Genomic DNA, 13,483 nt, shown 5'->3' on the forward strand with positions numbered 1-13,483 from the left:
TGATTGTAGATATGTCATTTTCACAACATGCTGCTGTTTTTTTATATGAAGACCAAGCCTCAATGCTAAAGAAGTATTATTGCCAGTAGAAAATGCCATAAAACATTAGGTGTGTCAAAATCAACAGCTGAGTACATTGTTAATAAGCAAGAACTGAAATGACCTTATATCCAGATAACAAAGCACCACAAGAATACTTTGTCATAAACATAAACTGTTGAACAGATCAAAAAGCACAAAAATGACATTATAGGATAGAATACTAGATGTGAACCACTGGTTTACCTCAAGAACAGAAGATCAAGAATTCCACTTTCATAAAAAATTACATAATTTGCCTTTAGAGTAGTGTTGGTCTTACAGATGGACAGAATAAGGAAAGTGTGGAGAAAAAAAGGATGTGGTCATGATCCAGTACTTACTGCTTTGTGAAACATGGAATCATAGCTACAACATATGGACAAAAGTATAGGGACACAATTCAGGTGTTTCATTCAGTCACAGGTGTATAAATCGACCAACTAGTCTGCCTTTACAAAGTTTACAAACTGCTTTCTTTGAAATAATTGGTTGTTGTAAAGAGCTCACTAAGTGCTTTAAGTGCTTTACATCACTTTGTCTGATGCTTGATATTGTGAGTGGTGATGCAAGCATAATATCAAGCATCAGACAAAGTGGCGTAAAGCACACTGCCACTGGACTCTGGAACAGTGGAAATGTGTTCTGTGGAGTGAAAAATCTCTATCTGGCAGTCTGATGGAGGAGTCTGGGTTTGGAAAATGCCAGGAGAACATTACCTGCCTGACTGCATTGTGCCAACTGTAAAGTTTGGAGGAGGAGGCATAATGCTATGAGGTTGTTTTTTTAAGGGTTTGCCTATGCCCCTTAGTTCCAGTGAAGAGAAATCTTAATACTTCAGCATACCAAGACATTTTGGACAATTGTATGCTTCTAACATTGTGGGAACAGTTTGGGGAAGGCCCTTTTCTTTTCCATCATGACCGTTCCCCAGTGCACAAAGCAAGGTCCATAAAGGCATGGTTGGCTGAGTTTGGTGTGGAAGAACTTGCCTGGCCTGCACAGTCACAAGCTTCACTGGCCTGCACAGAGCCCTGACTTCAACCCCATCAAACACCTTTGAGATGAAATAGAATGATTGCGAGCCAGGCCCTCTCATATAACATCAGTGTCTGGCCTCACAAATGCTCTTCTGGATTAATGGGCCAAAATTCCCACAGACAGAATCCAAAATCTTGTATAAATCCTTCACAAAAAAGAGTGGAAGCTGTTATAACTACAAAGGGGGAACTAATGCCTATGGATTTAGAATGGGATGTCATAAAAGCTCCTATATGTGTAATGTGTAGTTGTCCATGTAGTGTATGTGGGACTAATAGGGGAACTAGCAGACTTGATGTGGTGAATAAAAAAAATGGTGCAGAGCTAGAGTAGAGAACCAAAACAACAAAAGGTGAGCCCCTGTCCTACTTATGGACTGCACTATAATTTAAAGATCCTCACTTTATCTAATGGCAGATGAGAGTAACATGATATATGTGGACATATAAAAGGTCATATAAAACCTTGATGGTAACCTGCAAGAACTTGTGTAGTTAGTAAAAGCAACAGTAATTTTGTTGCCAGTTTTGTTTGGATGTATTGGTAGACTGTTGGCTTTTTAATCCTTAATTTAAAAATTACACTTACTTTTTTAAAGAAGATTTTTGACTGATTTTTTTTCCTGTGAAGAGCTTATATTTATTTTGAGGTTGACATTAAAATAATAGGAGTTTGTATTTTTGTACAATGTTTTGTCACAGCAGGGTTAATACTCCTTTGAATGACCAAATTGCAGTGCAGATAAGCAATGGACTTTCTCAAGCTTCTGTATTTCACAGATATGGCAATGAAAAGTTTAATTTACTTTCCAATACAGAAAACTTCTTACTTCTTGTCTTTGACACAGTGCTTAGATGCTGAAGGTTAGAGGAATGAAACTCCAGAAAAGACAAGGAATATAACCAAGGTTTCTCTTAAAACATCTTCTAAAAGCATATTCAAAGAGAGAGACAATGCCAATGTCTGGACACGGAAGAGCGATAGGAGCATTTCCTGTTTTTTCATAGCTCTACCACTCTAGCAAGGTTATTAATGATATCACATTGCCATGGCAACACTAATGCAGGTTCTGATTCACATGGCTCTTCTTAGAGGGCTGTAAAGTGGATTTATCATGGGTTCTACTGCCATTACCCACCTCTGGTAAAAAAAATAAAAAAAATCTAATGACATTTTTTGTAATGTTATAAATGTTTACAATGTTTTCGGATTGAGGAATGTTTGGCACATGTCATTTTCATTAGAAATGTAAATTTAGGTTCCTCCTATGTCTTATACATAATATACAGAATCTACCAGAAAGTTATAGTATCTTTATTCAGATCAGTTAAACAAAAAAAACTGGGTCAATGCAGGTTGTGTGATTTGAGCCCAAGCTCCAAGCAGATGGCCTCTGCCAAAAACAAGTAAATAAGGATAAGAGCAATTTTGTAAAGGTGAGTGAAATAAACTCCATTTAGTCTGTTACATAAATAAACTACCAGTTAATGATGGTGATACCTCTGTTGGCTCAAACCTCTGCTGTCCAGTGTAAGCAGAAATTTCATTAGTCATGTACTTTAAGATGCACCTGTATTCACAGTTCACGGAATTAACCTTAGCCGCATCAGATTAGTCCACATCAGCATGGAAGCAGCATGCACCCCCAACTGAAATCTGATTCCAGGCCACTGTGCTATTGCCAAACAGCATAGTATCTCTGCTAATACCAGGAGCTTACAGTTCCAGTGCAGCACAGCAGATGTACCACTAAGGATGGTAGTATAGGCATCATCTCATGCAGTATGCTCACATGAAATGTGTTTTTTCTAGTTTTAGAGGAGGCATGCAGCTGTATAAGTCTGGGATTCATGAATCTCTAGCCTAAAATGGTGTCACCCTAAACTCTGATCATTTATCATAGTGAATTATATCATATACTGATTTCATTTTGCTCTCTGTTTTACTGCACAAAACTAGGTGGTGTACTCAGGCAGACAGACTGACTTATGGGACATCCCGTCAATGTATGCACACTAAACAGACAAAACAAATATGGATTTAAATGATAAATAACTGCATGAGAGAAACTTCGGCTTGTAAGTACACATTTAGCTTAACTTTATAAGTGCATTTAATTCTGTTTAAAGTAATTATTATTATTGCTAATGAAATATTTCACAGTAAATAAATATAAAACTGGACAAACTGCTGACGGTGGAATTGATTTTGTGGATCAGTGAAGTTATACATTTGGAAAGATGAGAATATAAGGAGATTTGTCTCAGAAGGCTGACACCTTCGATGTGATGAGGTTTTCGTTCCAAGTGCTAAATCTGTGCACAGAATACATCACGTCACCACATAAGACAGAGTGCCAAAATTAAATGATACCAGTTAGTAGTAAATATTGATTCCAGCTTCATTTTCAATTAACCCTTTAAATGAATCACTGTATTACTGACTTGATATTTTAATAGCCCCATGCGTTGTAATAAGCTTTACCAATCATCAAGAGACAAATAGTAGGCATTTAACTCTACTGGTGCTTTGTCATACTGACATAATATTCATTAAGCAAGAAACAATGCATTCTCATTTATAACCTACTTGCATTGACTATCTTATCTTTCACTGTTCTCTTTAATAACCTACTGGCATTTGCTGGTGTATCTTTCATCCATTCTGAACAACAGGGACTGCTGCATGAGAAATGGAGCCAGATCAGTGTTTAGCATATTAGAAAATAAAAAAAAAAATCATATGAAAACATGATTATTACACAAGCCAGTCTTAGTACTCTGATCTGACACCATACTTGTGTACATCTCAGTTACTGCTCACTTTCATGTGAAGTCATCCTAAGTGTAAGGAAGGGGCATATATCTGTCATTTTTAAACAAAAAAACAACAACAAATGTTCACATTCATACACATGGAGCTTGGGATTAGACAAGTGCGTGCAAGCACCAGAGCACAGGGTTCCCAGGGAGATGCTATTCTTTGCAGCCCTGCTCAGTGATGCTCCCATCAGCCCCAGGCCAAACAGGGAAAGGAAAGCACTTCACTTATACTTATCTTCAAAAAAACCCAAAAAAAACAGAAGACCTTGTGGGATTGGACTGAACAGTTTTCTGTGGAGATCTGCACATCCTGTAGCAGCTCCCTGCTCATGTCACCTGTGAGTTTTTATTTTTATTCAGATGTCAAAATACTAGGGTCAAACCAATCAAGAGGATGATTTAGAGAAAATTGAAACTACAAGTCCATCAATGAAAAAAAAAACAAATTTCTCCTTCTGCTAGTGTATGCAGGTAATGATATCATTCCATGACTGGCATGTTGCCAAACCAAAGCTGACAATGTTATTATTTCTCTCATTGATTAGACCATATGACTCAAATTTTATGCTCTTTTTATCACTGCCCAGGAAACACCCTTGGAAGCTGCTACAGCAAAGGACCACCCTATAAATTAGAAGAATTGAGGTTAGGAAATAGCCCTTGAATGGCACTTCAGCATGCTTCTCAAGATGGTGAATGACAATAAGTAACCATTTTGATGCAGCACTCAGACACCTGTCTTGCCATTCCCCCCATAAGACAAGCCACAGAGACTCTTATCCCAGTAAACGCTTCAGTGACAGCTGTGACAGTAGGCAGACACCCAATGTGCCTTGGGGATGATCTGAGGTCAGTCCCTGGGGTCTGCTCTCTCTGCCACATTGGCCTATGCAACTTTAATTCCCAAAAGTCATGAAAGTCACCAAAGACTTACCCATTCAATTGTGGTGTAGTGTACTTAGTAAACAAAAATAATGCTATCCTTCAGCACTACCCTTCATCACATCAGTAACGTAGTGGTCAATAGCTAATATGTTAAAAAAGGATGCTATTTTGTAAAAAAAATACATACATAGCAAATAGGTAATAAATACCTGAATAAATACTAGTGTTTAAAAATGCCACAGCACAGCCCCATCCTCCTAGACTTTTCTCTAAGTTTTAGTGATGTCCTGTTTGTGTGTGTATGTGTGTGTTTGTTGCTACACCCCTCCCCTGTGTCACACCAGTCCCTTGTCACTTCCCATGTTAACATGTGTATTTAAAGTCCTGTTTAGTTGTTAGTCTCTGACTGTGTTTGATCTCATGTAAGATGCTGTTAGCCACTTTTCATGCTTTTAGACTTGTTTATCGCTTGTTACATTTTTGTCTTGTTTACATTCAGCATCCTTATTTGTGTTTAGCTTTCATTTTTTTTTATTACGTTATAATAAACATCTGTGCATCTGCAACAAGGCTCCTTCCTACATCCTGCCACACTTCCCCATCATTAAAGAAACACCCACCATTAAGGGATGTTGTGAGCTAAATTGAAAGGGAAGAAAGGAAAGAAGGAGGACCTCCATAAGGATCCTACTTCCAGGTCAGAAACAGGGTCAGGGGACTCAGACAATGAGGATGCCCCCAGTGGCTAAAGCTACACCCAGAGCATGCCACTCTAGAGCCTGCAAGCATTTCCATGTGTCCTTCGGAGAGGCTTCACCGCGGCACCTGAGTTGTTATGGGATGTTTCCTTACCCAGAACACAAGACCCCAAAGCCTGTGTGCCTGCCCGTCAGCCAAAATCAGGAAAGGTGGAAGCATCACCAGCAATTGATCCCAAGGCAGGCATATCATCTGACATGCATTCAGGCTTGTCTGCCAAAAAAGCGGAGATGCCGGCACCACCCAAGCCAATGGCAAGCACCTCTTCCTGGACTAACTGGCCCTCACCTCAACTGGAGATTGGAGGACTGGCTGGTCTTTCTTCCAGTCTCATTGCACTCCTTCCTGCTTCCTTGTTTGATCCCCTTTCACATGTAGCTGTTCCCATTACTGTCCCTATCCCCGTCACTGTTACCGTGTCAGCCCCTTTGTCTCCTGTTGTGCCTGTCCCTGTGTCTGTCATTGTTATGATTCCTGTCTTCCTCCCCTCTGTCCTGTCCACATTGGCCCACGTCAGGCCCTCAGTCCTCAGGCTACTCCAGATAGGCTGGCGTGCCAAATTGAACATTAGTAAATTATTTGTTTTCTCATATAATATTCATAAGATGATGAGCAAAGTATATGACAGCGTTAAACCTTAGCATTCCCTATATTCCACAATGTGAGTATGCACCGTCTTCCAGACAGGTAACACCAAGTTCAACAGTGCTCCCTACCCTCAGAGAATATCAGCTCAAGTGCACTCAACAATGATCATGCTCTGTGCCTAATGGAGTTTTTCACATTACTACAAGAAGAGTTAATTTTCCTAAGTGTTTTAGCAAAAGGTCAGTACACTCTTTGATCTTCACACATGCAGCGTACGTGCAATGCATTACAAAAGGTTGGGCAACATGCTGCATTCTAATATGAATTGGGTTATACATTTTTATTCTTTAGCTGTGCCCATGGATTGGAGAATACCATGTGAGCCTCTAAAAAGCATTTCATATCTCTAAAATAGGTTCTGCATTATATTAAATGTCTATAACACCTGAGTACAATGAGCTATTTACAGGTTATACACTTCATGTTACTTAATCCTACAGTACATACATTTTGCGTACTTATATTGTGTACTAACACACATCTGTGTTTGTGAGTACATATTGTGATATCCTGACATTGCAACAACCATAAATCAGTTCATCAGCCAATGTATGTTTATGTGTTTTTGTTTTTTAAAAATTATAAACCATCTCATGTTTTTTTTAGAACCGTCAGTGTTAGCTCGAAGTAATCTACTGCTTCAAAAGTACACACTCTGGAGTTGGAGTTCATATTTCCCAGGAACTGATCACATTAACAGCTCAGTTTAACAGCTAATGCAGCCAGCAATAAATCATTTCGCACGTGTTTTGAAGCAGCTAGTTAGTACAGCTAGTAGTAGCCTAGCGCTCTTCCTTGTTGCAGCATCAGATGACAGAGTGAATTATGCATCTTTCCTGTCAAGGGATTCGTTCAACGTAAAGAGTGATCGCATTCGTAATCTGGAGTCAAACATGTAGTTTCTGTCACGCTGTGTAACGGTGAGCGGTAAGGGGGCGGACGCATGTGCGGAGAAGAGCGAGATTTCCAGATCCAGAGTTGTAGTCAGAATAGTCCAGGGTCATAGAGCAAACACGGAGCGTTCGAGGATACATGATCCAACAAACAAAAACACACGAAGGCAAACAGGGGAGTCAGGCTATAACAAAAGACGCTAGAAAGAACTCAGAGGCTAACAAACACGAAGGCTAGGAGAAACACAAAGGCACGGAGTATAAACTTAGATACAGGCTTTCAGGTATTCTGACATTCAAACATTAAACCAAACACAGAAACACAACCACTCAAATAAACAATGACCAGCCAAAACACAGGGCACACAACTGGGTTTAAATACATGAACTTAACTAGAAACGAGGGGCGGAGAAAACGAAACTACGGCATGGAGCTAAAAGACACACGACTGGGAAAACATGGAACATGGAAGCTGGGAGGGACTATTCGTGACACGCTGGTTGTGGCTGAGGTGGTAAACAGCCATAGACGTAGGTTAACGTATAGCAGTTACAGTTATATAGCTAGCTGACGTTTGTTAGTTATAGCAGTTAACGGTTAAATTAGCAGTTATAGCTAATGTCTGTTAGCACTAGTCGGGATCACTTCACCGGCAGTCTCAAACATTTCTTTCTTGATAACAGTTAAACACTGAGTAAAGAGTACGGGAGTAACGAAATGTTGAAAACCGTTAAATTCACAACCCTAGCAGTCATGATAAATTAGTTAAGGTTAGCAAACCTTAGCTGAGGCTCAATGATTAGCTACCTGTTCAGGTGGAAATGAGCTGGCTAGGTAAGTCAACTTGGCATCCGTTTTAAAGTCCTCTCGGCTCTAAGCTGTCTTCAACTTTCAAATGCTTTGCCGATATTTACTCACATTGTACTACGTCTCTGTTCATGGAGCTGTTTAGAAAGAGGCGGAGGCTTTTTTTTTTGGCTAGAATATAATACCAACTCTCTTGATCCCGTTCGTTGGCTTGCTTAAAGCTGCAGCACGCTGTGGCAACCAGGGCTGTCAAAATGATAGTGGGAACTGGGCAGTGTCCGGGATCACAGGCAAAACACAGACATTCCACACCGGAATGGAAATGACAAAGGAGAACACACTGGCTATAGCACTTGGGGAATCCTGGATGTCAAATCATCATATTTCCTTGATCTCTGTTGATATATCGTGGTCGTATTATGATTTATTACAGTAAATATGTTATGGATTATTCCTTGAAGAAGACATGGCTATTTAACTACACAAGTAATTACTGATGATGCATTAATACCAGATAGCCTAACTCAAATTGTTCAAGACAATTTGATGGCAATTGGTGTCCAGCTGGGTGAAGTAGGGCAGCATGACAATGCCTAATATAAAGTAATGCATCATAAAGTATCATTTTTGTGTTAGACTGTAAGCCAGTTTAAAAACAAAGGATTATTTTTTTTATATACATCTTGCACAGTATACACACAAAACCTGCTTAAGTGTCATGATCACATTGGAAGATGAAGCTGATGTTGTGGATAACTGCATTAACTTTATTTTCAAGTAGATATATCATTGTGGGGGTTAGTGCAGGTGTCTTCTCCCATCACGGCAGACTGATGGCTGTCTTCCTGAACATGGTTGCTTGACCAGTCTAAAGGCTTGTTCTCTGGCAGAGATGGATTCAGAGTGGCACAGTCTCTTTGGGCAAATGTTATAATAACCCAGTGGACTCCTTTCATCCTGACACTCTTAATGGATACTCTGAGCACACTGTAGAGAAAAGAGCACTCAGTCTTTCACAACACTCCCCCCCAACACTTAAACAGAACAAAAAGTGCAAAGCACAAACAGCTCAAAAACTCACCAAAGCTTTACTGATAATCTGAGAAACTAAAAAAGGCTCTTTTTGTTTTTGACTGCTAGACACATACTGTGGTGATAATCCATATGTTATATACACAATACACTACACATTGTGCATACACACTGCCTTCAAATGTTGGTTTTCTAATTTCTAATGTTGCCACTTAGTGAATAAAGCTTTGAGAAAATGCACCATATGCCTATGACTGCATTTATGTTTGTTTACAAGACAATTTTAAGAGACTCCACTGGATCTCCACTGGGTAAGCAACATGCAGTGATTACTTGTGTGATCACTTGTATGACCAGGTCTGATTGTCATAGTAACGCAGCACTATGCAGTGCACAGCTATTGTGGGTGCTACATTAAAGGGGACAATTCCCATGACCAGGTCACTGCTTCATGTTTTTAACTTGAAAGTAACTGTACTGCAGATTCTCTAGCCTAACTACCAGTTACATGAAGTATTTTCTGATGAGGCTATTTGCAGGATTAGCCCTCACAGTGAACCTGTTCAGGGCTGAGTGAGGTCTCACCACACTAGCTATCTTTATATTGGACTTTGGTGCAACATGATTACTTGTTTATGGCAGAATACCTTGTTAAGAGTAGTAGATTCTGCCTGGCTAATCATACTACTGGGATCAAAAGTAAATTGGATTTAGGAGGATATATGTATCCAGCTCATATGTAACTAAGGAAAAGGACACTGTTGAACTGCATCACTGAGATAACACCATGTGCACAATGACATATACCATAGCAACACTAATTTTCCCAGTGATGGGGCATTTCAGAAGTCTGTTTTTCATGGCTCAAGAACATAAACTCCTCTCATAACCATGGTATGCATGTGGAAAAAAAAGATAATTGACCACCTGCCTTTATCCAAAGGGCTAAAAAATGTTAGGGTGTGGGAAGTCATTGTGCTTTCTGCAAAGCTCATACTGAAGCCATGACAAGCTAAATGTCAGGCCAATACCACCCCTATGAGCTAGCTTTCTATCATCATCAGAGGGCTTGACCATCATGACATATGTACTTTGTCACAAGCTGGCCTATGCTTTCTCTATCTAGCCTACCTACCAACATCAAAACACTTGAACTCCATTAACACCCCTTGGGCAGAGTGGAACTTTATAAAACAGGAGACGGCAAAACGTGTTTTCACAAGATCTTTGCTGATCCTTGCTGTCGTCATAAAAACAGTCCTCAATTAGCATTTGTGACCTTTTACATTCTGAACAATTTGAATTGCACAAGAACTCAATAAATACGCACCGAACAGCTCAGTTTTAATCCTTCCCTCTGACTAATACACTCAAATGATAGTGGCCTAGTAAGTTTGAGGGGTGAATACATGAGTGCCCTTTAGCACACCTGCGTGGGAGAGATTATGCTTATCAGGAGAGGGGATGACTGCATTAAATTTTAATGGACTGGAGCGAACCCGAGGTGGCCTTCTTAGGCATTGCTCTGTGAAATACATGAGAAAAGCGAATGTACTGGTCTGTACAGCCAGTCTGTACTCAAGGCCTATAATAAAATGTAGGCATACAAATCAGCAAATAATCGAAAAGAAGTTTCAAAGATGTGTGTGTGTATGTGTGCGCATCACCTTTAACATGACACTGCTAAAATACCAGTCATGGGGAAACAATTCTAAACTTAGCCTGTAGATTTCATCATGAAAAGAAGGGGGTCTTGACAAAGACTTGAGAAGTGACGTCACACAAACAGGCAGAGAACCTTCCCTGACTAGAGCTCCATGTGTCCTTCCATTCCACACACTCTTGTGAAAACAACCATGGGAGCTTGACCGAACATGATGAAGACAGTTCTGAAAATGCAGCTGAAGCTGCAATTGGAAGTTCTATTAGCACCAATATTACTTTCTTGTCACTGTAATATTTGACTGCAGGTGAATTATATTTTAACATTATGTTCTTCTTGGTCTTATTGCTGCTGTTACATTACAGACATTCTGAAATAAAGAGAATGCTTACAAATTTGTACAAATACATACTTCTTACAAAGGCTTCACCTTTGGTGAAAAGAACAGAAAATGCTGTGATGTATCATAATGTAAAGCATATATACACCACAGAATGTAAGTATTTGAAGTGCTTTGTAAACACAGACTCAGTAGGCACTTTGGCATTCTTTATAGTACTTGTTGATGACATTACTATAACCTCTGTTGATAGAAACTACTTAAAAGGCATTTCTGTGACAAAACATGAACTTCTGGGTCAAATGTGCTCAGGCATTTCAAACAACAGATCTTCTGATTTCAATTATGACAAGAACGGCCTAGCTGTACATAACAATTTATGATTGAAAAATGTTTTTTATTGCTCTGACAGTTCAGGATACGTAAGGGTGATTCTCACTTACATTTCATTCAAGATTATGAAGCAGTACATGAGGCTGCAAGCCATGTTCCTCCTTCCAAATGAAGTACATACCTATACACTGCTAATCTTTACCTCTTGTACCATCAGGAAGGAAGGAAATTACTTAATTATTTATCTGGATATAGAAAGACAGATATAGATAATGTGTTCCAGGTAACAAAGGGACAAGAAAATATTCATATCTGGACCCTTAACAGTTATCAAGGCATAGTTGAAATGTATGCTGTTTTTTCCCTCTTGTGCACATAAAGAAATCTGTGAAGCTACACAGCATGTGTTGTGTTTGCATCTGCTGAAAAATAAATGAAGAATATATTCAGGAACAGTTCTGTTTCTTTGTCCATGAAAACAGCATCTACAAAGTATTTAGATAAGGCAGATTGTATTTTGAACTGACAGAGAGATTGGATGTGGGTTTGGATCCCCTCTTAGTGACTGGATCCCCTCTTTGTGAGTAATGTTGGTGTGCAAAGTACAACAAATAAATCTGAATTAAAAAATATAAAATTTCTTTTGGAATTTTCCTAATTGTGCAATGTTAAATGAAGCTACAGCTCAGATAGGTGTAACCCGGGCTTTGAAAAGTGTGAACAGCGTGGTGCTCCTGCCAGTTTAGTTAAAATATAAGGAATGTGAGAAGTGTTCCCTTATTCCACAAGCATGAAGACAAAACAAACAAAACTGATCATATTGGGTCAAATTATAGCATCTACATGCATACAAGACATACTGTGTAACTATGGGGATCATTATTTCATTAAAGTTTGGATCATGGATTAGTCAGCAGCCTCTACAGTAATTCAAAACTTATTTATTTAGCTAGTTAGGTATTGTAACCAAAAAAACCCACCCCAAAAAAAAGAACTGATCAATGACATCTTCAAAAATAAATTATCAGTAGAAAATATTTAATCTTACCCTTTTTGTTTTCCTTGTCCAACTCATGCTGAAGCCAAACAGAAAATCTCTGTGTAATAAAGTAGGTCTTTGTAGATAAATCGGCGTCAATAAATCCCAAAAATGGCTAGCAAGTTCTGTATGCCTCATTAAACTTGCTAAATGTTTTTTTTTTTGTTTTTTTTTTTTACATAAGCCTGTACTTTAGTGAGTTCTGTATCACAAGTTCAAAAAGGAGGTGTAAGTTTGTAGGTATTATGTGAATAAAGGGCAAATATATTGGAATATAGGCAGTGGGGAAAGTTAAACAAGACTTCACACAACCGCATAAACACAGAGAACTTTAAACTATAAAATAATAGGTTAACCTCACATTCTCCATATGTCTTATTCTTGTCCAAGTGGACCTTTAAAAAGTCCAGAGTGTCTCTCCAGCTGAGCAGTAAATGGTAGCGAAAGTGTAGCTTTCACTCTATTCAAGCTGATCCATAGCCGTCTGTCAAATGGCCAGAGCAAGGGAGAGCCTCAAGCAAACAGCTCTTATCTCGCCATTTCAGCCTGCTGCTCCTAATCTAAGCCTGCACTCTTCAAGGAGCTTTGCGCGTGTTCTAAAGGGAAGCTCATGCTTTACGACCAACTTTTCCTGGACTCAGTTTAACATATGAATGAGTTTGTACCTGTGAGCTGTCACAACAGTCACACAGGTGGCATCCAAGTTTGAAGACAGACTCCATAATTGCCACACCTCACATGAGATTTCCATAACTAGAGAATATCAACAATGCATTCAGCAAAATGGAGTTTCATGGCAGGTTAAGCCTCCTTGCTAAAATGACTATTCAGATGGCTAGTTAAATGTCAAATGCCCTGCTATGTAAAATGAACAGGTTATATACATGAGCAGGGGAAAATAACTTTTACAATAGGATTAATTACTGCATTCGTAAACAGTATACACACATGTATTCTTGAAAAAGGGGCTTACAGCAACAAGTTCTCACAACTGCAAATTCATAAGAAAGCACAACCAAACTCATTCGAAAATAACACCTATTTAGGAATAGATCTTGTGCCAGGTTTCCCATTCATATCATTCTTATGATGTCATTCATCCTAAATCTAAAGACATTTCGCTTGCTGTAAGTTGTACAAAT

The 13,483-nt window shown here is 39.0% G+C and overlaps 1 protein-coding gene across 14 annotated transcripts in view; it reads right to left on the minus strand.

Annotated features, from left to right (window-relative positions):
• tmem74 (transmembrane protein 74) overlaps window positions 1-12,858 on the minus strand; it is a 77,477-nt gene extending 64,619 nt beyond the window's left edge. For 3 of the 14 annotated variants that reach the window (XR_003411594.3, XR_003411593.3, XM_027024272.3), the window contains exons 1-2: window positions 12,703-12,850; window positions 12,351-12,399 (exon numbers count right to left, since the gene is read on the minus strand). The gene's annotated coding sequence lies outside the window, so the exon portion shown is untranslated. The other 11 variants (XR_014116804.1, XR_014116802.1, XR_014116808.1 and 8 more) reach the window with 9 other exon arrangements.
• Window positions 12,859-13,483: the final 625 nt, after the last annotated feature.

This window comes from Electrophorus electricus, chromosome 14 (genome assembly GCF_041902795.1).
Source record: "Electrophorus electricus isolate QZ-2024a chromosome 14, ASM4190279v1, whole genome shotgun sequence".
NCBI classification, from domain to species: domain Eukaryota; kingdom Metazoa; phylum Chordata; class Actinopteri; order Gymnotiformes; family Gymnotidae; genus Electrophorus; species Electrophorus electricus.